At 48.7% G+C, this 27,787-nt stretch overlaps 1 protein-coding gene across 5 annotated transcripts in view; it reads right to left on the bottom strand.

Moving 5' to 3' along the window:
• CGN (cingulin) overlaps positions 1-10,472 on the bottom strand; it is a 94,413-nt gene extending 83,941 nt beyond the window's left edge. For 4 of the 5 annotated variants that reach the window (XM_077463883.1, XM_077463888.1, XM_077463887.1 and 1 more), the window contains exon 1: positions 7,099-7,227. The gene's annotated coding sequence lies outside the window, so the exon portion shown is untranslated. Of the gene's footprint in view, positions 1-7,098; positions 7,228-10,407 lie in introns of those variants that run through there. The other variant, XM_077463885.1, reaches the window with a different exon arrangement.
• Positions 10,473-27,787: the final 17,315 nt, after the last annotated feature.

Here is a 27,787-nt window from a genome sequence, read left to right as displayed (position 1 = left end):
AAGAAAGAAAGAGCAAAAAAAAGAGAGAAAGAAAGAGCGAGCGAAAGACAGAAAAAAAAAAAAAAAAAGGAGCCAAAAAGAAAAAAAAAAAAGAGAGAAAGAAAAAGAGCGAAAGAAAGATAGAGAGAGCGAAAGAAAGAAAGAGCGAAAGAAAGAAAGAAAGAGAGAAATAAAAAAAGAAAGAGAGAAATAAAAAAAGAAAGAAAGAAAGAGAAAGAAAGAGAGAGAGAAAGAGCGAGCGAGAGAAAGAGCGAGCGAGAGAAAGAGCGAGCGAGAGAAAGAGCGAGCGAGAGAAAGAGCGAGCGAGAGAAAGAGCGAGCGAGAGAAAGAGCGAGCGAGAGAAAGAGCGAGCGAGAGAAAGAGCGAGCGAGAGAAAGAGCGAGCGAGAGGGGGAGAGAGAGAGAGCGAGAGGGGGAGAGAGAGAGAGCGAGAGAGAGAGCGAGAGAGAGAGCGAGAGAGAGAGCGAGAGAGCGAGCGAGAGAGAGAGCGAGAGAGAGAGCGAGAGAGAGAGCGAGAGAGAGAGCAAGAGAGAGAGCGAGAGAGAGAGCGAGAGAGCGAGCGAGAGAGAGAGCGAGAGAGCGAGCGAGAGAGAGAGCGAGCGAGAGAGAGAGCGAGCGAGAGAAAGAGCGAGCGAGAGAAAGAGCGAGCGAGAGAAAGAGCGAGCGAGAGAAAGAGCGAGCGAGAGAAAGAGCGAGCGAGAGGGGGAGAGAGAGAGAGCGAGAGAGAGAGCAAGAGAGAGAGCGAGAGAGAGAGCGAGAGAGCGAGCGAGAGAGAGAGCGAGAGAGAGAGCGAGAGAGAGAGCGAGAGAGAGAGCGAGAGAGAGAGCGAGAGAGAGAGCGAGAGAGAGAGCGAGAGAGAGAAAGAGCGAGCGAGAGAAAGAGCGAGCGAGAGGGGGAGAGAGAGAGAGCGAGAGAGAGAGCAAGAGAGAGAGCGAGAGAGAGAGCGAGAGAGCGAGCGAGAGAGAGAGCGAGAGAGAGAGCGAGCGAGAGAAAGAGCGAGCGAGAGGGGGAGAGAGAGAGAGCGAGAGAGAGAAATAAAAAAAGAGAGAAAGAAAGAAAGAGAGAAAGAGCGAGCGACAGAAAGAGCGAAAGAGTGAGAGGTCTCAGGACTGCGAGAAGTGCGCAGTGACGCTCAGCGACAGTCTCAGGACTGCGTGGACTGTGCGCAGCGACGGTCTCAGGACTGTGCGCAGGGACGCTCTCAGCGGGTGGTGCACAGCGACAGTCTCAGGACTGCAGGCGGTGCGCAGCGACAGTCCCAGGACTGCAGGCGGTGCGCAGCGACAGTCCCAGGACTGCAGGCGGTGCGCAGCGACAGTCCCAGGACTGCAGGCGGTGCGCAGCGACAGTCCCAGGACTGCAGGCGGTGCGCAGCGACAGTCCCAGGACTGCAGGCGGTGCGCAGCGACAGTCCCAGGACTGCAGGCGGTGCGCAGCGACAGTCTCAGGACTGCAGGCGGTGCGCAGCGACAGTCCCAGGACTGCAGGCGGTGCGCAGCGACAGTCCCAGGACTGCAGGCGGTGCGCAGCGACAGTCCCAGGACTGCAGGCGGTGCGCAGCGACAGTCCCAGGACTGCAGGCGGTGCGCAGCGACAGTCTCAGGACTGCAGGCGGTGCGCAGCGACAGTCTCAGGACTGCAGGCGGTGCGCAGCGACAGTCTCAGGACTGCAGGCGGTGCGCAGCGACAGTCTCAGGACTGCAGGCGGTGCGCAGCGACAGTCTCAGGACTGCAGGCAGTGCGCAGCGACGTTCTCAGCAGGCAGTGCGCAGCTCCGGTGGCTGACCTGGGATGGGCAAGTTTCACTCTCTGCTCAGTCAGTTTCACTGCAGGAAAGTCAGCGGACAGGAAGCTCCTGTGTGGGTGACAATTATCGTGTTCCAGGCGGCTGCCGGTGTGATCAGTCAGGTGCAGCAAAACACACACAGGAGGAACCTCCCGGCAATCCACCGCCACACACAAAACACTCTCCCCTCCTCCGGCCGGGGACTTTCTGACCTCTCCAATTTCCGATGGATCCAAAAGCTTTTCACTGCCAATTACTCAGCAATGTCTGCAAAGCAATAACCACCTTCTCCCCAATCCCGGCCTCGACCCTGCAGGGGGGCGCCGTCCCCCCCCCCCCCCATCCTCGCATTGTATTTCGTTACTTTTATTCTGCATTATACTTCTTATATTTCACGTGGATTCAGTACGGGGGGGGGGGGGGGTTACATTGTAGCGGTCTGAGTATTGATCGGTGCGGTCTCGGCGCATTGATCGGTGCGCTCTCGGTCTCGGCTACTTTTCTGCACCCTGAAAATAATCACCGAAGTCTCTGAAATAAACAAAATTGATGATTCCAGAGCGGCGGGAATTTAAAGACCGCCTAATGTAACGCGCGATACGAAATATTACACGGCGCGACGCCCCCCCCCCCCATATATTACTACGGTGCGCAGTCTGCAGGATTCCGGCGCTGTGTCTCGGCGCGGTCACGCTGCATTCAGGCTCTGGGGACGAGTCCATACACTCATCGTATACGCAGGAGCAATCCAGAGTCATGTACTACCGGGGGGGGGGGGGTTGGCTAGGTGTCGTAGGGACCCATTACAGGGACCTCTGAGGGAGGGAGGGAGGAAGTTCTCATTCCAGGAATGTGAGGGGGGGGGGGGGGTATTAGTGGAAGGTTTCACTCTTAAGACCTTTTGGGGAGGGGCAGGGGGCCTGATCCTGGGGTTCCGTGGGGTGCTCATCCTCCAAGAGAGCCCGGGGGGGGGAATCATTCATCCTCCGGACCTGCTGAAGGGGTTCTCATTCCAGAAACCTGTGGAGGGGGGGGGGGGGCAGGGGGTTCATCCTGGGGAAAAGCTGTGTTTTTAAATCCAACAAACCCTTTTTAGAGGTGGGGTATCTGTTTCTGGGTTCCTTTGGGGGGGGGGGGTGATCTAATCTTCCTGGGGTCTGTAAGGGGGTCTTATACACAGAGGGACCCATGGGGAAGGGGGATTCATCCTCAGGACCTTTCGGGAGGGGTTCGGGGTGCTCTCATTAGGCCCGAAGGGGGGGGGGGCTGGCTAGGTGATGTAGGGGGACCTGTGGGGGGGGAAATCTTATCCTGGGGACCTGTGGGGGGGGGGTTTCATCCTCATGACCTTTTGAGGGAGGGCTGTGGGTTGAGGAGTTGATAGAGTCTCATTCCGGGGTCCTCTGGGAGAGGGAGGAAGTTCTCATTCCAAGAATGTGAAGGGGGGTATTAATGGGCGGTGTCACCCTGAAGACCTTTTGGGGGGGGGGGGGGCTCATGCTTCCTCAGGACTCTTGGAGGGGGTCTAATTACAGGGACCTGCTGAGGGGGTTCTCATTCCAGAAACCTGTAGGGAGGGGGGGTCTCATCTGCATGACCTTTTGGGGGGGCTCATGCTTCCTCAGGACTCTTGGGGGGGGGGTCTAATTACAGGGACATGCTGAGGGGGGTTCTCATTCCAGAAACCTGTGGGGGGGGTGTCTCATCCGCATGACCTTTTTTTTGGGGGGGGGGCGAGGGCTCATGCTTCCTCAGGACTCTTGGGGAGGGGGGTCCAATTACAGGGACCTGCTGAGGGGGTTCTCATTCCAGAAACCTGTGGGGGGGGGGGGGGGTCTCATCCGCATGACCTTTTGGGGGGGCGGGGGCTCATGCTTCCTCAGGACTCTTGGGGGGGGGGGTCTAATTACAGGGACATGCTGAGGGGGGTTCTCATTCCAGAAACCTGTGGGGGGGGGGGTGTCTAATCCGCATGACCTTTTTTTGGGGGGGGCAGGGGCTCATGCTTCCTCAGGACTCTTGGGGGGGGGGTCTAATTACAGGGACATGCTGAGGGGGGTTCTCATTCCAGAAACCTGTGGGGGGGGGGGTGTCTCATCCGCATGACCTTTTTTGGGGGGGGGGGGCGGGGGCTCATGCTTCCTCAGGACTCTTGGGGAGGGGGGTCCAATTACAGGGACCTGCTGAGGGGGTTCTCATTCCAGAAACCTGTAGGGGGGGGGGTCTCATCCTCACAACCTTTTGAAGGGGGCTGTGGGTTGGGAGGCCCATTCCAGGGACCTCTGGGGGGAGGCATAAGTGGGAGGTTTCATCCTCAAGACCTTTTGGGGTGGGGGGGGCCTGGGGTCTGATCCTGGATGTTTGGGGCGGCTCATTCTCAGGGGACCTGTGAAGGGGGGGGGGGCTCATCCTGGGGACCTGTGAAGGGGGGGGGGGCTCATCCTGGGGACCTGTGGAGGGGGCTCATCTTCAGGACCTGTGTGGAGGGGGGGGGGGGAGGGGGGCGGTCTCGTACTGGGGGTCCTGCTGGGTGATCCGCAGTACAAGAAGCAGCACCAGAGAAGAAGGAATCGTTCCTCTGCCGCCACAATATGAGAGTCATGCTAAGAACGGCCATCGGGGGATACAAGAAAAGTCCAGATATGCCCTCCCATTTATACAATGGACCACCGAGCAGGAACTCCTAACGCTCCGCCCAAAACGGAGACGTCCAATAAAGACGACCGATCCCACATGTATATTTCCTGTACAGACATCGTCGCCTGGCTACACCGAGGTCAGATATGCCGCCTACTAAAGGCCAACTCTGACCAAAACAAGGGGGAGGAGCCCAACCTCCACATCCAATTCTTCTGACCAATCACCATCCAGCTTCACGCTCACAATCCTATAAATAGCTGTTATCCATTATAGAATTAAATGAAAAATACGGTGTGTATACAGTGGATACAGTAGGGGGACAGATGTATACAGTGGATATATAGTATATATGAGGACAGGTGTATACAGTGGATATAAATAGTATATGGGGACAGGTGTATACAGTGGATATATATGAGGACAGGTGTATACAGTGGATATATAGTATATGAGGACAAGTGTATACACATTGGATATATAGTATATGAGGACAGGTGTATACAGTGGGTATATATAGTATATATGAGGACAGGTGTATACAGTGGATATATATAGTATATAGGGACAAGTGTATACAGTGGATATATATGAGGACAGGTGTATACAGTGGATATATATGAGGACAGGTGTATACAGTGGATATATAGTATATGAGGACAGGTGTATACAGTGGGTATATATAGTATATATGAGGACAGGTTTATACAGTGGGTATATATAGTATATATGAGGACAGGTGTATACAGTGGATATATATATATATATAGTATATGGGGACAGGTGTATACAGTGGGTATATATATATATATATATATATATATATATATATATATATATATATATATATAGTATATATGAGGACAGGTGTATACACATTGGATAGATATATATATATATATATAGTATATGAGGACAGGTGTATACAGTGGGTATATATAGTATATATGAGGACAGGTGTATACAGTGGGTATATATAGTATATGGGGACAGGTGTATACAGTGGGTATATATAGTATATGGGGACAGGTGTATACAGTGGATATATATAGTATATGGGGACAGGTGTATACAGTGGATATATATATAGTTTATGGGGACAGGTGTATACAGTGGGTATATAGTATATGAGGACAAGTGTATACACATTGGATATATAGTATATGAGGACAGGTGTATACACATTGGATATATAGTATATGAGGACAGGTGTATACAGTGGGTATATATAGTATATATGAGGACAGGTGTATACAGTGGATATATATAGTATATAGGGACAAGTGTATACAGTGGATATATATGAGGACAGGTGTATACAGTGGATATATATGAGGACAGGTGTATACAGTGGATATATATGAGGACAGGTGTATACAGTGGATATATATGAGGACAGGTGTATACAGTGGATATATATATATATGAGGACAGGTGTATACACATTGGATATATAGTATATGAGGACAGGTGTATACAGTGGGTATATATAGTATATATGAGGACAGGTTTATACAGTGGGTATATATAGTATATATGAGGACAGGTGTATACACATTGGATAGATATATATAGTATATGAGGACAGGTGTATACAGTGGGTATATATAGTATATATGAGGACAGGTGTATACAGTGGGTATATATAGTATATGGGGACAGGTGTATACAGTGGGTATATATAGTATATGGGGACAGGTGTATACAGTGGATATATATATAGTATATGGGGACAGGTGTATACAGTGGATATATATATATAGTATATGGGGACAGGTGTATACAGTGGGTATATATAGTATATGGGGACAGGTGTATACAGTGGGTATATATAGTATATGGGGACAGGTGTATACAGTGGATATATATAGTATATGGGGACAGGTGTATACAGTGGATATATATATATATATATATATAGTATATATGAGGACAGGTGTATACAGTGGGTATATATAGTATATGGGGACAGGTGTATACAGTGGGTATATATATAGTATATGAGGACAGGTGTATACAGTGGATATATATATAGTATATATGAGGACAGGTGTATACAGTGGGTATATATAGTATATGGGGACAGGTGTATACAGTGGATATATATATAGTATATATGAGGACAGGTGTATACAGTGGATATATATATATATATATATATATATATAGTATATATGAGGACAGGTGTATACAGTGGATATATATATAGTATATATGAGGACAGGTGTATACAGTGGGTATATATAGTATATATGAGGACAGGTGTATACAGTGGGTATATATATAGTATATATGAGGACAGGTGTATACAGTGGATATATATATATATATATATATATATATAGTATATATGAGGACAGGTGTATACAGTGGATATATATATAGTATATATGAGGACAGGTGTATACAGTGGGTATATATAGTATATATGAGGACAGGTGTATACAGTGGGTATATATAGTATATATGAGGACAGGTGTATACAGTGGGTATATATAGTATATATGAGGACAGGTGTATACAGTGGGTATATATAGTATATATGAGGACAGGTGTATACACATTGGATAGATATATATATATATATATATATAGTATGGGATGATACATTGTATACAATGACAGGTGGACAGTCAGGTCATGTGACCCCAGTGCTCTCCCCCCTCACCCGCTCACCTTCCAGCGCTCGCAGCTCCTCTCGTCGCCTTTCCAACCTGACACTGATCGGCACCTCCAGCCGCATCACCGCCCTCTCCCCGTCACCCCGCCCCTCCTCCTCACATTCACCAATCACTCCCTACTTCTCCGCCTCCCGCTTCCCTCTGGTGGCCACTGACTGGCCGCAGAGCGCACAGGGGCGGGGCCAGAAGGTGAGCCGCTCTCACAACCTGCAGGACGGAGAATAGAGAGAGAGCGGGCTGTGGTCACGTGACGGGGGAGGCGGCCATCTTTCTGGTTGTCAGGCAACTCGAGGCGTGCGACACCTGAGCGTGGAGGAGGCGGGGCCAGGTCTCCGCACTGCTCCCTACCTGCCTATAGGAATGTGTGGGGGGGACCCCGGCTAGGTGTGGACTGCCCACCAATGAGGGGCCTCGTGTGACCGGAATACAGCGTCACGTGACAGCATGGGAGGAGCCATACCCTGTATATGTGTCTATATAATGTGATCTATCTATAGAAATCCTCCCATCACATACAAAACATACATCAACTGTAATGATAATTCATAGAAGTATACATCTACAGCATCATCCAATAAGAATATTACAACTAATCTACAAAAAAAAAAAATCATATTAATAGGAAAAATACTATTTATTTGTATTTATAAAAATACAGTATTTATATGTGTATATAATAATATAATACAAGCAATTTACAAATATTATTTATTCGTAAAAATAAAACATTTTAAAAATAAGAACAATTCACTAAATTTATAGATATATATAATTATATGTAGATTCATTTTCTAAAATAATATTATATATGTAACTATTCTTCAATATTGGGTAAAAATAAATAAATATATATGTGTCATATAATTATATTAAGTATATACTAATTAAATAATATCTACATACAATAATATATAAATATATACACTGTATATAGATGTATGGATTATAGAATTCTATATAGATACATTTTATAAAATCATAATATATATATATATATATATATATATATATATATATATATACATGTAATTGTTCTTCAAAATTAAGTAAAACAAATCTGCAAAATATAAAAATAAATAAATAACTACATTATATATTTTATATAAATATATATATATATATATATATATATACTGTATATATATTTATAGATCATATATTATATATAGATTAATTTTTAATTTTATAAAAATAATAGTATATATGTAATTATTCTTCAAAAAATATCTGCAAAACATTAAAATAAATATACAGTATATATATATTTATATAATATATATAATATAGTTATTTATTTTTATATTTTTTCAGATTTGTTTTACTTAATTTTAAAGAATAATTGCATATATATATAGTATGATTTTATAAAATTAATCTATATATAATTATATAATCTATAAATCTATATACAGTGTATATATTTATATATTTATATATTATCTTATGTAGATATTATTTATTATATACTTATATAATTATATGACATATATAATGATATTGATTTTATATATAATATATATGTAGATATATATATATATATATATATATATATATATATATATAGTTTATATATATATATATATATATATATATATATATATATATATATATATATATATATATATATATATATTTTTTTTTTTTGCTCAATTACCCAGTATTGAAGAATAGTTACATATATAATATTATTTTATAAAATGAATCTACATATAATTTTATATTTATTTATTTTTATATATATATATATATATATATATATATATATATATATATATATATAATTGTATATATATATATGCATATATATGTATATATATATATATGCATATATATATATATATATATATAATTGTATATATATATATATATATATATATATATATATATATATATATAATTGTATATATATATATATATATATATATATATATATATATATATATATATATATATATATATATATATATACATATATATATATACATATATATATATACATATACATATATATACATATATATAAAATATTTTTTTCTTCTAAGCCCTTGTATACACGGGTCGGACATTCCGACAACAACAAAATCCGTCGTATTTTGTCAGACGGATTTTGTCCAAAACTGGTGTTGCATACACACGGTCGGACAAAGTTGTTGGTAAATCCGATCGTTCGTAACGTGACGACGTAATTTCGTTACGACGGGACTACGTTCAGGCTAGTAGCCAATAGCTTTGGTCTCGGGAATTTGATCTGAGCATGCGTGGCACTTATGTCCGATTCGGAAATTCTCTACACGCGATCGGACAAAGTCCGATCGGATCACGCTGTCGGAAAAATTTTATAGCCCAGCTCTAAAACTTTGTCGGTCGGATATTCCGACGGAAACAGTCCGATGGAGCCCACACACACACGCGGGCGGATTATCCGGCAAAACACGGTTCCGATCGGACATTTTCCGTCGGGATGTCTGCCTGCGTGTACAAGAGCTTATAGTGAATCATACTGATGATTTTTTTTCCCTTTATTGTTTTTTTTTGTTTGTATTTTTTTTTTTATATATATATATAAATTACATTTTTTTCATAAAAATTTTTTTTTTCATCTAGTTAGTAGCTCTTAGATTCCGGGTCAGGCCCTGTAGGCCCCTGTATAGGGCAGCAGAATTTCAGTGTGGGGGGGGGGGGGGGGGCAGCCTCTTTATATTTTTATAATCTGATCTCTGGTGACGGAGAAGCGATCGTCGATTGATCGTCTTTATTAAATCCGTCTCCCTTCTCTTCCTAATCCCGCTCCGTGTTTTCCCTTTTTCTCGTCTGCCGCGGAGTTACAATGGATTTGTAAGAATTGTTACTTCCTATCAGAGTACGGCTTGGGGGGTAAAGCGCTGCGCAAACTGTTGGCGCTGTATAAGCCCTGTAAAGGCGCTGTATAAATCCTGTACAATAATAATGATAAAAGAAAGGGGACGCACCCTGAAGCTCGTCCCGAAACATTGTATCTTAGTGTAAATAAAAAGAAATAAAAAGTATCACAAACTGGACTCCATTGTTAGAGATAGGGATCGGCGAGGTGTCAGGTGCGTCGGGATGCAAACCTGGCTGCCAGTGACCTTCACATCTCGAGGGGGGGGGGCGAGAGCCCCCCTGCCCCCCCCCCCCTCTCCTGACGCAGAAATGGCGGCTGTGTCTCCATATTGGTGTGCGCAGTGAAGTATACAAGTATACAAAGTAATGTATGACAATCCTGCACCCCTATTACCCCCCCCCCCCCTCCCTCAAAACACAAGACAACAGAAGTTCTGCTCACGGTTCTTCTCGCCGAGTCGGGACCGCGCGCGCTCGACCAAAAAAAAAAAATGCGGAATAACATTCAGGGTGCGTCGGGTGTAAAGTTCAGGCCGGAGAGAGTGATTATCACAGCAATAAACTCATGGCAGAGGCACGGTATAGGGGAAGGTATAGGACGGCACACAGAGTTCAGTCCGGGGTTCAGGCCTCCCCCCACCCCCCGTCTGATGCCACCAAACGCTCGCCGCCACCGCCGCCGCGCCTTCCGATCGCCGACCTTGAACCCCACAAACACCTTTAATTCTGCTCCTTTCTTCCTCATTACACCGACTGCTGGGATAAATCACCATTCCCGCCAGAGGAGCCGCACTTCTGCTCACCCCTACCACATAGCAGAGCCAGGTCCTTGAACCATCCACCCCCCACTGTAGTTATAGAGCAGTGATGACCAATCTTGCCCCCCCCCCTATGTTTCGGGACTACGTTTCCCATCATGCTCATCTACACTGCAGAGTGCAGGAGGATCATGGGAAATGTAGTTCCAAAAAACATCTGCCAAGGATCGCCATCACTGCCCTAGAGCTTTGTCTAAGGCCCGCCTCCATGATGCGATTGGGCAGCACGCCCCGATGACGTCATCTGTGTTTTCTTTCTCCTCCTGTCAGTGAACTGCCTGTGTTAGACCGACAGCACTGTGCCTGATTGGCTGTGACTGCTGGGCGGAGTTCAGAGTAATGTATGGAGTATTGCACTTCATAGGGCTCCTGTCATCAGACATATCTATGTTATATATGTTCAGTAATGTGTCAGTGTGACCCCCTGCCAGGTGCTTATTACCCCCCCCCCCCCCCCACAAAGTTCACAGCACTCCCCCTGACTGTTCCTTCATCTGCTTTTCTCTCCAGAAGGACGGCACCATCTTTGTTCAGACAACCTCCGGGATCAGCATCTACTTCCTGGACTGTGATGGCGGCTCAGAGAGGATGTAGTCCGGTGAACTCTGGTGTGTATGCAGTTCACAAATGTCTGACACAGATCAGCCCCTGCTGCAGCCTCTCACCTTTTTACTTAATACAAAGTTACAATGTACAGTCTGATCACTGGGGGAGGGGCACTGAGTAAATGCTTCCTCCTGCCTGCAGCAGACTGATCAGTGGGGGAGAAGAGACTTAGGAAATTATTCCTCATGCCTGCAGGAGCTTAGAAGGTATGGATAGGAGACTGAGGTGACCTTAGAAGGTATGGGGAGGACACTGAGAGGACTTCAGAAGGTATGGGGAGCACAATGAGATGACTTCAGGAGGTATGGGGAGGACACTGAGGGGACCTCAGACGGTATGATAAGGACACTGAGGTGATCTCAGAAGGTATGGGGAGGACACTGAGGTGACCTCAGAAGATATGGGGAACGAGGACTGAGGTGACCTCAGAAGATATGGGGAGGACACTGAGGTGACCCTAGAAGGTATGAGGAGGAGACTGATGTGACCACAGAAGGTATGGGGGGGGGACACTGAGGGGACCTCAAAAGGTATGGGGAGGACACTGAGGGGACCTCAGGAGGTATGGGGAGGGCACTGAGGGGACCTCAGGAGGTATGGGGAGGGCACTGAGGTGACCTCAGAAGGTATGGAGAGGACACTGAGGTGACCTCAGAAGGTATGGAGAGGACACTGAGGTGACCTCAGAAGGTATGGGGAGGACACTGAGGGGACCTAAGAAGGTATGGAGAGGAGACTGAGGTGACCTAAGAAGGTTATGGGGGGGACCTCAGAAGGTATGGGGAGGACACTGAGGGGACCTAAGAAGGTATGGAGAGGAGACTGAGGTGACCTAAAGAAAGGGAAGGTATGGGGGGGACCTCCAGGAGGTATGGGGAGGAGACTGAGGTGACCTCAGAAGGTATGGAGAGGACACTGAGGTGACCTCAGAAGGTATGGAGAGGAGACTGAGGTGACCTAAGAATGTATGGGGGGGACCTCAGAAGGTATGGGGAGGAGGACTGAGGTGACCTCAGAAGGTATGGAGAGGAGACTGAGGTGACCTCAGAAGGTATGGGGAGGACACTGAGGGGACCTAAGAAGGTACTGGAGAGGAGACTGAGGTGACCTAAGAAGGTATGGGGGGGACCTCAGAAGGTATGGGGAGGACACTGAGGGGACCTAAGAAGGTATGGAGAGGAGACTGAGGTGACCTAAGAAGGTATGGGGGGGACCTCAGGAGGTATGGGGAGGAGACTGAGGTGACCTCAGAAGGTATGGAGAGGACACTGAGGTGACCTCAGAAGGTATGGAGAGGAGACTGAGGTGACCTAAGAATGTATGGGGGGGACCTCAGAAGGTATGGGGAGGAGACTGAGGTGACCTCAGAAGGTATGGAGAGGACACTGAGGTGACCTCAGAAGGTAAGGAGAGGAGACTAAGGTGACCTAAGAAGGTATGGGGGGGACCTCAGAAGGTATGGGGAGGACACTGAGGGGACCTCAGAAGGTATGGATAGGAGACTGAGGTGACCTTAGAAGGTATGCGGAGGACACTGAGAGGACTTCAGAAGGTTTGGGAAGGACACTGAGGGAACCTCAGACAGTATGGTAAGGACACTGAGGTGATGTCAGAAGGTATGGGGAGGACACTGAGGTGACCTCAGAAGATATGGGGAACGAGACTGAGGTGACTTCAGAAGGTATGGGGAGGACACTGAGATGACCTCAGAAGGTATGGTAAGGACACTGAGGTGATCTTAGAAGATATGGGGAACGAGACTGAGGTGATCTCATGTGGTATAGAAAGGACACTGAGGTGACCTCAGAAGGTATGGGGAGGAGACTGAGGTGACCACAGAAGGTATGGGAAGGACACTGAGGGACCTCAGGAGGTATGGGAGGACACTGAGGGGACCTCAGGAGGTATGGGGAGGACACTGAGGGGACCTCAGGAGGTATGGGGGGGGACACTGAGGGGACCTCAAAAGTTATGGGAAGGACACTGAGGGGACCTCAGGAGGTATGGAGAGGAGACTGAGGTGACCTAAGAAGGTATGGGGGGACCTCAGAAGGTATGGGGAGGACACTGAGGGGACCTCAGGAGGTATGGGGAGGACACTGAGATGACCTCAGAAGGTATGGGAAGGACACTGAGGGGACCTCAGAAGGTATGGTGAAGACACTGAAGTGACCTCAGAAGGTATGGATAGGAGACTGAGGTGACCTTAGAAGGTATGCGGAGGACACTGAGAGGACTTCAGAAGGTATGGGAAAGACACTGAGGCAACCTCAGACAGTATGGTAAGGACACTGAGGTGATGTCAGAAGGTATGGGGAGGACACTGAGGTGACCTCAGAAGATATGGGGAACGAGACTGAGGTGACTTCAGAAGGTATGGGGAGGACACTGAGATGACCTCAGAAGGTATGGTAAGGACACTGAGGTGATCTTAGAAGATATGGGGAACGAGACTGAGGTGATCTCATGTGGTATAGAAAGGACACTGAGGTGACCTCAGAAGGTATGGGAGGAGACTGAGGTGACCACAGAAGGTATGGGAAGGACACTGAGGGGACCTCAGGAGGTATGGGGAGGACACTGAGGGGACCTCAGAAGGTATGGATAGGAGACTGAGGTGACCTTAGAAGGTATGCGGAGGGACACTGAGAGGACTTCAGAAGGTTTGGGAAGGACACTGAGGGAACCTCAGACAGTATGGTAAGGACACTGAGGTGATGTCAGAAGGTATGGGGAGGACACTGAGGTGACCTCAGAAGATATGGGGAACGAGACTGAGGTGACTTCAGAAGGTATGGGGAGGACACTGAGATGACCTCAGAAGGTATGGTAAGGACACTGAGGTGATCTTAGAAGATATGGGGAACGAGACTGAGGTGATCTCATGTGGTATAGAAAGGACACTGAGGTGACCTCAGAAGGTATGGGGAGGAGACTGAGGTGACCACAGAAGGTATGGGAAGGACACTGAGGGGACCTCAGGAGGTATGGGGAGGACACTGAGGGGACCTCAGGAGGTATGGGGAGGACACTGAGGGGACCTCAGGAGGTATGGGGAGGACACTGAGGGGACCTCAGGAGGTATGGGGGGGGACACTGAGGGGACCTCAAAAGTTATGGGAAGGACACTGAGGGGACCTCAGGAGGTATGGAGAGGAGACTGAGGTGTCCTAAGAAGGTATGGGGGGACCTCAGAAGGTATGGGGAGGACACTGAGGGGACCTCAGGAGGTATGGGGAGGACACTGAGATGACCTCAGAAGGTATGGGAAGGACACTGAGGGGACCTCAGAAGGTATGGTGAAGACACTGAAGTGACCTCAGAAGGTATGGATAGGAGACTGAGGTGACCTTAGAAGGTATGCGGAGGACACTGAGAGGACTTCAGAAGGTATGGGAAAGACACTGAGGGAACCTCAGACAGTATGGTAAGGACACTGAGGTGATGTCAGAAGGTATGGGGAGGACACTGAGGTGACCTCAGAAGATATGGGGAACGAGACTGAGGTGACTTCAGAAGGTATGGGGAGGACACTGAGATGACCTCAGAAGGTATGGTAAGGACACTGAGGTGATCTTAGAAGATATGGGGAACGAGACTGAGGTGATCTCATGTGGTATAGAAAGGACACTGAGGTGATCTCATGTGGTATAGAAAGGACACTGAGGTGACCTCAGAAGGTATGGGGAGGAGACTGAGGTGACCACAGAAGGTATGGGGGGGACACTGAGGGGAACTCAAAAGGTATGGGGAGGACACTGAGGGGAACTCAAAAGGTATGGTGAAGACACTGAGGTGACCTCAGAAGGTATGAAGAGGAGACTGAGGTGACCTCAGGAGGTATGGGAAGGACACTGAGGGGACCTCAGGAGGTATGGGGAGGACACTGAGGGGACCTCAGGAGGTATGGGGAGGACACTGAGGGGACCTCAGGAGGTATGGGGAGGACACTGAGGGGACCTCAGGAGGTATGGGGAGGACACTGAGGGGACCTCAGAAGGTATGGGGGGGACACTGAGGGGACCTCAAAAGTTATGGGAAGGACACTGAGGTGACCTCAGAAGGTATGGGAAGGACACTGAGGGGGACCTCAGGAGGTATGGGGAGGACACTGAGATGACCTCAGGAGGTATGGGGAGGACACTGAGATGACCTCAGGAGGTATGGGGAGGACACTGAGGGGACCTCAGGAGGTATGGGGAGGACACTGAGGGGACCTCAGGAGGTATGGGGGGGGACACTGAGGGGACCTCAAAAGTTATGGGAAGGACACTGAGGGGACCTCAGGAGGTATGGAGAGGAGACTGAGGTGACCTAAGAAGGTATGGGGGGACCTCAGAAGGTATGGGGAGGACACTGAGGGGACCTCAGGAGGTATGGGGAGGACTCTGAGATGACCTCAGGAGGTATGGGGAGGACTCTGAGATGACCTCAGGAGGTATGGGGAGGACTCTGAGATGACCTCAGGAGGTATGGGGAGGACATTGAGGTGACCCCAGAAGGTTTGGAGATGACACTGAGGTGACCTCAGAAGGTATGGGAAGGACTCTGAGGGGACGACAGGCAGTATGGGGAGGACACCGAGGTGACCTCAGAAGGTATGAAAGAACAGTGAGGTGACCCCAGAAGGTATGGAGATGACACTGAGGTGACCCCAGAAGGTATGGAGATGACACTGAGGTGACCCCAGAAGGTATGGAGATGACACTGAAAGTAAAATATTTTAATACAAATAGTTTCTTATTTATTGGTCTCATGAACCCGTATTTAGTTGTGGGACGGAGATGTAATGAAGTGTGTAAAATCTGGCGGTCCCCCATAAACGCGTCGATCTTGCGCCGCGTCTCTCGGCTGAATCCGGCTGCAGTAACATTTTATTACTCACCTCCCGGCAATCCCGAGTATCAGGGTGAGGATTTGGTGTCATTCCCGCGACCTTGTAAATCCGATGAGCCAGGTGTGTCCGCAAAGCCCCAATTCCGCCTCATTGAAATACAATTGTATCGTCTACAGCAAACATCATGCCGAGCAATTAGGCAACAAGAGGCTCCTATTAGAGGAGATGAGATCATCCCGTATAATGAGATTTTTACTGTCAGTGCCGAGCTGCCAAACTTTACTACCGTATTCCGACATGCCGGAGGAAGAGACTGCTCCCCTCCATACTACACAGATGAGGGATGGAGAGGAGACAGGAGGGGAGAAGAGAGCAGAGGAGAGAAAGAAGTGGATGGGATTGAAGAGTTTACAAGGGATGGAAAAAGGAGATGAGAAGAAAAGAAAGAAGTGGAGGGGAGAGGAGAGAACAGGGGGGAGAGAATAGTTTACAAGAGGAGATAAGAAGAGGTGAGGGGAGAGGAGGTATGAAGAGGGGAGAGGATGGAGAGGAGACAGGAGGGGAGAGGAGGGAAAGAAGTGGAGGGGATTGAAGAGTTTACAAGGGATGGGAAAAGGAGACAAGAAGAAAAGAAAGAAGTGGAGGTGAGAGGAGAGAAGGGGGGGGGGGGAGAATAGTTTACAAGCGGAGATAAGAGGTGAGGGGAGAGGAGGGAGAGGAGGGAAAGAAGTTAAGTGGAGAGGAGAGTTTAAAAGAGAGGAGATAGGAGGGGAGAGAAGGGAAAAGGGAAGAAGAGGAGAGAATAGTGGGGAGAGAATAGTTTACAAAAGGAGATAAGAAGAGATGAGGGGAGAGGAAAGGAGAGCATAGGAGAAGAAAGAAGAGGAAGGGATGGGGGGGGGGGGGGGAGAGAATAGTATACAAGAGAAGATAAGAAGAGATGAGGGGAGAGGAAAGGAGAGCATAGGAGAAGAAAGAAGAGGAAGGGATGGGGGGGGGGGGGGAGAATAGTATACAAGAGAAGATAAGAAGAGATGAGGGGAGAGAAATTAGAGAAGGAGAAGACAGGAGGGGAGATGAGGGAAGGAAGTGTAGGGGGTTGAAGAGTTTACAAAAGATGGGGAGAGGAGAGGAGGGTAAAGAAGAGTTCACAAAAGGAAATATGAAGAGATGAGGGAAGAGGAGAGAAGAGAAGAGAATAAGAGAAGAAAGAAGAGGAAGGAAGAAGGAGTGGGGAGAGAGCTTACAAGAAGAGACGAGGGAGAGGCCGAAAGAAGTGGAGGGAAGAGGAGAGTTTACAATGTATGGAAAAAGGAGAGGAGGGGACAGGGGGAGAGACTAGTTTACTTGACGAGATAAGAAGAGATGAGGGGAGAGGAAAGTTTACAAGGGATGAAAAATGGAGGAGGGGGACCTGTACATGTGTCTTCCTGAGGAGGGGGACCTGTACATGTGTCTTCCTGAGGAGGGGGACCTGTACATGTGTCTTCCTGAGGAGGGGGACCTGTCCATGTGTCTTCCTGAGGAGGGGGACCTGTACATGTGTCTTCCCAAGGAGGGGGACCTGTCCATGTGTCTTCCTGAGGAGGGGGACCTGTACATGTGTCTTCCTGAGGAGGAGGACCTGTACACGTGTCTTCCTGAGGAGGGGGACCTGTACACGTGTCTTCCTGAGGAGGAGAACCTGTCCATGTGTCTTCCTGAGGAGGAGAACCTGTCCATGTGTCTTCCTGAGGAGGAGGACCTGTACATGTGTCTTCCTGAGGAGGGGGACCTGTACACGTGTCTTCCTGAGGAGGGGGACCTGTACACGTGTCTTCCTGAGGAGGGGGACCTGTACACGTGTCTTCCTGTGGAGGGGGACCTGTACACGTGTCTTCCTGAGGAGGGGGACCTGTACACGTGTCTTCCTGAGGAGGGGGACCTGTACATGTGTCTTCCTGAGGAGGAGGACCTGTACATGTGTCTTCCTGAGAAGGGGGACCTGTACATGTGTCTTCCTGAGGAGGGGGACCTGTACATGTGTCTTCCTGAGGAGGGGGACCTGTACATGTGTCTTCCCAAGGAGGGGGACCTGTCCATGTGTCTTCCTGAGGAGGAGGACCTGTACATGTGTCTTCCTGAGGAGGGGGACCTGTACATGTGTCTTCCTGAGGAGGAGGACCTGTACACGTGTCTTCCTGAGGAGGGGGACCTGTACACGTGTCTTCCTGAGGAGGGGGACCTGTACACGTGTCTTCCTGTGGAGGGGGACCTGTACATGTGTCTTCCTGAGGAGGAGAACCTGTCCATGTGTCTTCCTGAGGAGGAGAACCTGTCCATGTGTCTTCCTGAGGAGGAGGACCTGTACATGTGTCTTCCTGAGGAGGGGGACCTGTACATGTGTCTTCCTGAGGAGGAGGACCTGTACACTTGTCTTCCTGAGGAGGGGGACCTGTACACGTGTCTTCCTGAGGAGGGGGACCTGTACACGTGTCTTCCTGTGGAGGGGGACCTGTACACGTGTCTTCCTGAGGAGGGGGACCTGTACACGTGTCTTCCTGAGGAGGGGGACCTGTACATGTGTCTTCCTGAGGAGGGGGGCCTGTACATGTGTCTCCCTGAGGAGGGGGACCTGTACATGTGTCTTCCTGAGGAGGGGAACCTGTACATGTGTCTTCCTGAGGAGGAGGACATGTACATGTGTCTTTCTGAGGAGGGGGGCCTGTCCATGTGTCTTCCTGAGGAGGGGGACCTGTACATGTGTCTTCCTGAGGAGGAGGACCTGTACATGTGTCTTCCTGAGGAGGGGGACCTGTACGTGTGTCTTCCTGAGGAGGAGGACCTGTACATGTGTCTTCCTGAGGAGGGGGACCTGTCCATGTGTCTTCCTGAGGAGGGGGACCTGTACATGTGTCTTCCTGAGGAGGAGGACCTGTACATGTGTCTTCCTGAGGAGGGGGACCTGTCCATGTGTCTTCCTGAGGAGGGGGACCTGTACATGTGTCTTCCTGAGGAGGGGGACCTGTCCATGTGTCTTCCTGAGGAGGAGGACCTGTACATGTGTCTTCCTGAGGAGGGGGACCTGTACATGTGTCTTCCTGAGGAGGGGGACCTGTCCATGTGTCTTCCTGAGGAGGGGGACCTGTACATGTGTCTTCCTGAGGAGGGGGACCTGTCCATGTGTCTTCCTGAGGAGGAGGACCTGTACATGTGTCTTCCTGAGGAGGGGGACCTGTACATGTGTCTTCCTGAGGAGGAGGACCTGTACATGTGTCTTCCTGAGGAGGAGGACCTGTACACGTGTCTTCCTGAGGAGGGGGACCTGTACACGTGTCTTCCTGTGGAGGGGGACCTGTACACGTGTCTTCCTGAGGAGGGGGACCTGTACACGTGTCTTCCTGAGGAGGGGGACCTGTACATGTGTCTTCCTGAGGAGGGGGGCCTGTACATGTGTCTCCCTGAGGAGGGGGACCTGTACATGTGTCTTCCTGAGGAGGGGAACCTGTACATGTGTCTTCCTGAGGAGGAGGACATGTACATGTGTCTTTCTGAGGAGGGGGACCTGTACATGTGTCTTCCTGAGGAGGGGGACCTGTACATGTGTCTTCCTGAGGAGGAGGACCTGTACATGTGTCTTCCTGAGGAGGGGGACCTGTCTTCCTGAGGAGGGGGACCTGTACATGTGTCTTCCTGAGGAGGGGGACCTGTCCATGTGTCTTCCTGAGGAGGGGGACCTGTACATGTGTCTTCCTGAGGAGGGGGACCTGTACATGTGTCTTCCTGAGGAGGGGGACCTGTACATGTGTCTTCCTGAGGAGGGGGACCTGTACATGTGTCTTCCTGAGGAGGGAGATCTGTACATGTGTCTTCCTGAGGAGGAGGACCTGTCCATTTATCTTTCTGAGGAGGGGGACCTGTACATGTGTCTTCTTGAGGAGGAGGACCTGTACATGTGTCTTCCTGAGGAGGAGGACCTGTACATGTGTCTTCTTGAGGAGGAGGACCTGTACATGTGTCCTTCTGAGGAGGAGGACCTGTACATGTGTCTTCCTGAGGAGGAGGACCTGTACATGTGTCCTCCTGAGGAGGAAGACCTGTACATGTGTCTTCCTGAGGAGGAGGACCTGTACATGTGTCTTCCTGAGGAGGGGGACCTGTCCATGTGTCTTCCTGAGGAGGGGGACCTATACATGTGTCTTCCTGAGGAGGAGGACCTGTACATGTGTCTTCCTGAGGAGGGGGACCTGTACATGTGTCTTCCTGAGGAGGGGACCTGTACATATGTCTTCCTGAGGAGGGGGACCTGTACATGTGTCTTCCTGAGGAGGGGGACCTGTACACGTGTCTTCCTGAGGAGGGGGACCTGTACACGTGTCTTCCTGTGGAGGGGGACCTGTACACGTGTCTTCCTGAGGAGGGGGACCTGTACACGTGTCTTCCTGAGGAGGGGGACCTTTACATGTGTCTTCCTGAGGAGGGGGACCTGTACATGTGTCTTCCTGAGGAGGGGGACCTGTACATGTGTCTTCCCAAGGAGGGGGACCTGTCCATGTGTCTTCCTGAGGAGGAGGACCTGTACATGTGTCTTCCTGAGGAGGGGGACCTGTACATGTGTCTTCCTGAGGAGGAGGACCTGTACACGTGTCTTCCTGAGGAGGGGGACCTGTACACGTGTCTTCCTGAGGAGGGGGACCTGTACACGTGTCTTCCTGTGGAGGGGGACCTGTACATGTGTCTTCCTGAGGAGGAGAACCTGTCCATGTGTCTTCCTGAGGAGGAGAACCTGTCCATGTGTCTTCCTGAGGAGGAGGACCTGTACATGTGTCTTCCTGAGGAGGAGGACCTGTACACGTGTCTTCCTGAGGAGGGGGACCTGTACACGTGTCTTCCTGAGGAGGGGGACCTGTACACGTGTCTTCCTGTGGAGGGGGACCTGTACATGTGTCTTCCTGAGGAGGGGGACCTGTACATGTGTCTTCCTGAGGAGGGGACCTGTACATATGTCTTCCTGAGGAGGGGGACCTGTACATGTGTCTTCCTGAGGAGGAGGACCTGTACATGTGTCTTCCTGAGGAGGAGGACCTGTACGTGCGTCTTCCTGAGGAGGGGGACCTGTACATGTGTCTTCTTGAGGAGGGGGACCTGTACATGTGTCTTCTTGAGGAGGGGGACCTGTACATGTGTCTTCTTGAGGAGGGGGACCTGTACATGCATCTTCCTGAGGAGGGGGACCTGTACATGTGTCTTCCTGAGGAGGGGGACCTGTCCATGTGTCTTCCTGAGGAGGGGGACCTGTACATGTGTCTTCCTGAGGAGGGGGACCTGTACATGTGTCTTCCTGAGGAGGGGGACCTGTCCATGTGTCTTCCTGAGGAGGGGGACCTGTCCATGTGTCTTCCTGAGGAGGAGGACCTGTACATGTGTCTTCCTGAGGAGGGGGACCTATACATGTGTCTTCCTGAGGAGGGGGACCTATACATGTGTCTTCCTGAGGAGGGGGACCTGTACATGTGTCTTCCTGAGGAGGGGGACCTGTCCATGTGTCTTCCTGAGGAGGGGGACCTGTACATGTGTCTTCCTGAGGAGGGGGACCTGTCCATGTGTCTTCCTGAGGAGGAGGACCTGTACATGTGTCTTCCTGAGGAGGGGGACCTGTCCATGTGTCTTCCTGAGGAGGGGGACCTGTACATGTGTCTTCCTGAGGAGGGGGACCTGTACATGTGTCTTCCTGAGGAGGGGGACCTGTCCATGTGTCTTCCTGAGGAGGGGGACCTGTCCATGTGTCTTCCTGAGGAGGGGGACCTGTACATGTGTCTTCCTGAGGAGGGGGACCTATACATGTGTCTTCCTGAGGAGGAGGACCTGTCCATGTGTCTTCCTGAGGAGGAGGACCTTGCGGGTTCTGCAGGATTTCAATCCATGGTGGTGTATTGTGTCACCAATGGTGTGTTTGGTGACTGGGGTCCCAACCGCCTTGAGATCCTTCACAAGCTCCTCCCATGTAGTTCTGGGCGGTTCCCTCACTTTTCTCATGACCATCCTCACCCCATGGGGAGAAATCTTCCATGGAGCTCCAGACTGAGGACCATTGATGGTTATTTTGTATTTCTTCCATTTGTGAATAATCTCTCCGGCACTCGTCTCCTCTCACCAAGCTTCTTGCTGATGGTCTTGTAGCCCATTCCAGCCTCTGTACATGTAATATCCACGGGCATTCCGGCCACAGAAACTGCATTGAATCTACATAGATGTGTACATATTCTGTATGGTGGATTGTGTCTCCATCTAGTGGACACAGTGAGAGCTGCAATGACTGAGAAGCTCTATCTGTGACCCCCTGGTGTGAAATCACAGAGCCCTCTGCGGTGGGGTCACACAATACCAGAACTGTTACCGGCTCTGGTCAACAATACTAGGAACATACAGTGCCTTGAAAAAGTATTCATACCCCTTGACATTCCCCACATCTTGTCATTTTACATCAAAAAAACATAAATGTATTTTATTGGGATTTTACGTGATGGACCAACACAAAGTGTCACATAATTGTGAAGTGGAAGGAAAATGATAAATGATACAAATAAATATGTGAAAAGTGTGGGGGGAGAGGCATTTGTATGGCGCCCCCCGGAGTCAATACTTTGTAGAACCCCCTTTCTCTACAAGTCTTTTTGGGGGTGTCTCTACCAGCTTTGCCCATCTAGAGAGGACATTTCTGCCCATTCTTCTTCTTTGTAAAATATCTCAAGCTCTGTCAGATTGGATGGAGAGCGTCTGTGATCAGCAATTTTCAAGTCTTGCCACAGATTCTCAATGGGATTTTGGTCTGGACTGTGACTGGGCCATTCTAACACATGAATATGCTTTGATGTAAACCATTCCATTGTAGCTCTGGCTGGATGTTTCGGGTCGTTGTCCTGCTGGAAGGGGAACCTCCGCCCCGGTCTCAAGTCTTCTGCCGACTCTAACAGGTTTTCTTCTAAGATTGTCCTGTATTTGTCTCCATCCATCTTCCCATCAACTCTGACCAGCTTCCCTGTCCCTGCTGAAGAAAACCATCCCCACCACATGATGCTGCCACCACCATGTCTCACGGTGGGGATGGTGTGTTCAGGGGGATGGGCGGTGTTAGTTTCCCCCACACATAGCGTTTTGCTTTTAGGCCATAAAGTAGAATTTTGGTCTCCTCTGACCAGATCACCTTCTTCCACATGTTTGCTGCCCCCTCCCCCACATGGCTTCTCACAAACTACAAACAGGACTTCTTATGACTTTCTTTCTCCAATGTCTTTCTTCTTGTCACTCTTCCATAAAGGGCAGATTTGTGGAGAGACGACTAATAGTTGTCCTGTGGACAGATTCTCCCCCCTGAGCTGTGGATCTCTGCGGCTCCTCCAGAGTTACCATGGACCTCTTGGCTCTTCTCTGATGAATGCTCTCCTTGCCCGGCCCGGTCAGTTTAGGTGGACGGCCGTGTCTTGGTAGGTTTGCGGTTGTGCCCATACTCTTTCCATTTTCCGATGATGGATTGAACAGAGCTCCGTGAGATGATCAAAGCTTGGGAGATTTTATATATAACCCAACCCTGCTTTATACTTCTCCACAACTTCATCCCTGACCTGCCTGGTGTGTTCCTTGGCCTTCATGATGCTGTTTGTTCACTAAAGTTCTCTAACAAACCTCCGAGGGCTTCACAGAACAGCTGTATTTATATTTAGATTAAATGACACACAGGTGGGCTCTATTTACTAATTCGGTGACTCCTGAAGGCAATTGGATCCACTAGATTTTAGTTAGGGGTATCAGAGTAAAGGAGGCTGAATAAAAATGCCCCTCCCCCACACACTTTTTGCATATTTATTTGTATCATTTATCATTTTCCTTCCACTTCACAATTATGAGCCACTTTGTGTTGGTCCATCACATAAAATCCCAATAAAATACGTTTACGTTTTTGGTTGTAACATGACAACATGTGGGGAATGTCAGGGGTATGAATACTTTTTCAAGGCACTGTACCCTGGCAACATGTTACACCATATACTCCTAAATGTTGTCCTGAAGATATCATACAGGTCTGGTCAGACAGCGGCCCACCTGCCTTAGGGCATTTTTAAAAAACGCATCTAAACCCAAGAACAAAAAGTAATAGACTGCAGCTTACCACATGCACACCGACATTGCGGTCCAGGGTGTGGGACGCGGTCCGGGACACGGTCCGGGACACACCATCAGCAAGGCAGAGGGCCAAGTTGTGGGACTGTCCCGGGAAACCTGGTGCAGTTGGAATCTATGTTACCAGTCCTTAGATATAGCTGCATTTTTTTGTTTTCTTTTGTTTTTTTTAGGCATTTTTATTTTTACCTGGTATGTACAGTATGTGTCAGGGCCTGGGTCACCTGCTGGAGGCACTGTGCTTCTCAGAGCAGAAGGCTGTAGTTCCAGTGTCCACCAGCGGGTGTCTCCAAACACCCAGCAGATCCCAGTAATCAATTTTTCACCTGATGCTGGCCGCCGGGAGGGTATTTAGTTCCTCCTCTGCAGTTCCCCCCTCGCTTCAGTGTTATGTCAGGAAACACTTAGGAAACTGAGACCAGACTACATATATATATATATATTAGAGTAAATGTATTAATAGTAAAACAAAAGACATCCAAACACCAGCAAATAGGAAACACAGCAAACAAGAAGACACATGAGAACCACAACCACAGGGCCTTCCTTCACCTGGAAATAACGCAGTTCCTGCACCTCCAGCACTGGATTCATATAAAGCCAAAGGGTGCTGGCATGTGCTGGGGGATATATTGTTGCTGGGAAAATATATTGTTGTCGGGGGGGGTCTATTGCTGCCGATGAGGGGAATCTATTTTTTGCTTGGGGGGGGGGGGGGTATTTTATGTTGCTGGGAGGAGGGGGGGGGGTAGTATCAGTTGTTGATGGGAGAGATCTATCGTTGAGGGAAGGATCTATAGCTGGCTTCTGTGAGATCTATTGTTGCTGTTGGAGTCTGTTGTTGCTAGGGTGGTTCTACAGTATTGTTGCTGGGGAGGGGGTATTTTGTTGTGGGGGGGGGGGTCTATTGTTACTGGGAGGTTCGATTATAGCTTTTGGGGTCTATTGTTGCTGGTAGTTTCTATTGTTGCTGGGGGATATATTGTTGCTGGGAAAATATATTGTTGTCGGGGGGGTCTATTGCTGCCGATGAGGGGAATCTATTTTTTGCTCGGGGGGGTATTTTATGTTGCTGGGAGGAGAGGGGGGGGGGGTATCAGTTGTTGATGGGAGAGATCTATCGTTGAGGGAAGGATCTATGGCTGGCTTCTGGGAGATCTATTGTTGCTGTTGGAGTCTGTTGTTGCTAGGGTAGTTCTACAGTATTGTAGCTGGGGAGGGGGTATTTTGTTGTGGGGGGGGGGGTCTATTGTTACTGGGAGGTTTGATTATAGCTTTTGGGGTCTATTATTGCTGGTAGTTTCTATTGTTGCTGGGGGATCTATTGTTGCCGGAGGGTGGGTTATTGTGGGGAGTTTCTATTGCTGATCTATTGGTTCTGGGGTGTCTGTTGTTTCTGGGGGGAATATATTGTTGCCGGGGGGGGGGGGATCTGTTGTTGCTGGAGGGAACCTATTGTTGCTGGGGTGGATCTATTGTTGCCGGGGGGGGTGGGTTATTGTGGGGAGTTTCTATTGCTGATCTATTGGTTCTGGGGTGTCTGTTGTTTCTGGGGGGAATATATTGTTGCCGGGGGGGGGGGGATCTGTTGTTGCTGGAGGGAACCTATTGTTGCTGGGGTGGATCTATTGTTGCTGGGGGATCTGGGTTATTGTGGGGAGTTTCTATTGCTGATCTATTGGTTCTGGGGTGTCTGTTGTTTCTGGGGGGAATATATTGTTGCCGGGGGGGGGGTATCTGTTGTTGCTGGAGGGAACCTATTGTTGCTGGGGTGGATCTATTGTTGGATAGATCTATCGTTGCTGCCATGATTGATTGTTGCTGGGGGGAATCTATTATTGCTGGAGGGAACCTATTTTTTTTTTTTTTTTTACTTACTGTGACCAGATCAACACAGTGCTTAAATCATTTTTTCTAATTTTTTTTTTACATATTTTTGTTACTTTTTTTTATTACATTTTGTTTTACAAATTTTTTTGTTAGGGGTGATCTGTTTGTTTTTTGTTTTTTTATCAAATCTTGGGGCATTTCCGTCGAATCCGGGAAGGTTGGGAGGTATGTGCCACTGCATCATTTGAAGGAAAAAAAAAAAGAGCAATGGCAACTGAAATCATTCACATTCACTGCACCCCCCTATCCACATAGAGAAAAATGTCGGCATACACCAGTTAGACCTACAATCCCTGATTAAAAGCTTTCCCGCTTGATGGACAACGTTACACTGCCGTATCCTCTTCGGCAGAGGCGGCTCTCTAATTAGGCAAATAAGGCGGTCGCCTAAGGCCTCACACTGACAGGGGCCTCCCGACAGCCTAATTGAAGAGCCGCCTCTGCTGACAACAATGCCGCTGCGGCATTAAGTTCAGACTGGCAGCGGTTTAACATTGCCTGTGAGATAGAGAGCACTGACACCAGCACTGAGATAGAGAGCACTGACACCAGCACCAAGAGTACTGACACCAGCACTTTAAAGCTCTTAATATATGTAATTTATACGGTTCACTTTTTTATCGCTTGAATTTATTTTTCCCCATTATGGGCACGAGTGGGGCCTCATGTCTAGGTTTTGCCTAGGGCCTCGAAAAACATAGAGCCGCCTCTGCTCTTCGGTATCTTCATTCTTGTAGTAAAACCTCAGCCTGTGCCCTTTGTCTCCAGTACATTTTGACCTATTATCGCTAAAAATGTCCAACTGCTGGTCAGTTGGCCTGGGCAGGAACGGGGGAGGGGAAGTTCCCCCCGGTATTGAAGTGGTTAATGAGCATGGCTAAGCCCAAATTTACTAGGGACAAAAAAAAAAATGGTCTTTACTGCAGAGGATACGGCAGTGTAAAGCCCAATACACACTGTCAGTTTTTATGCTGATTTTTTCCTTCAGGTTTACCAAAAACCGTGTAGTGCGAGGGCCGGTCTGATTGCACACACATTGAAACTCCTAAAGGTTTGACCTCCTATTATATGGTTTTGGTAAATCTGAAGGGAAAAACTCAGCAGAAAAACTGACAGTGTGTATGGGGGCTTTACACTGCTGTATCCTCTGCAGTAAAGACCATTTTTTTTTTTTGTCCCTAGTAAATTCGGGCTTAGCCATGCTCATTAACCACTTCAATACCGGGGAACTTCCCCTCCCCCGTTTCTGCCCAGGCCAAAGGGCACAGGCTGAGGTTTTACTACAAGAATGAAGATACTGAAGAGGATACGGCAGTGTAAACAGAAAAACTGACAGTGTGTATGGGGGCTTTACACTGCCGTATCCTCTGCAGTAAAGACCATTTTTTTTTTTTGTCCCTAGTAGGGATGAGCTTCGTGTTCGAGTCGAACGTACGTTCGACTCGAACATTGGCTGTTCGCCCGTTCGGCGAATTCCGAACGTTTTGGCCGTTCGCGTCAAAATTCGAGTGACG

Source organism: Lithobates pipiens, unplaced genomic scaffold (genome assembly GCF_037356315.1).
Source record: "Lithobates pipiens isolate NorthernLeopardFrog02 unplaced genomic scaffold, aLitPip1_a1.2 Scaffold_30, whole genome shotgun sequence".
In the NCBI taxonomy this organism is placed as follows: domain Eukaryota; kingdom Metazoa; phylum Chordata; class Amphibia; order Anura; family Ranidae; genus Lithobates; species Lithobates pipiens.
The sequence above is the reverse complement of the archived record's forward strand: the minus strand, read 5'-3'. Positions and strand labels throughout refer to the sequence as shown.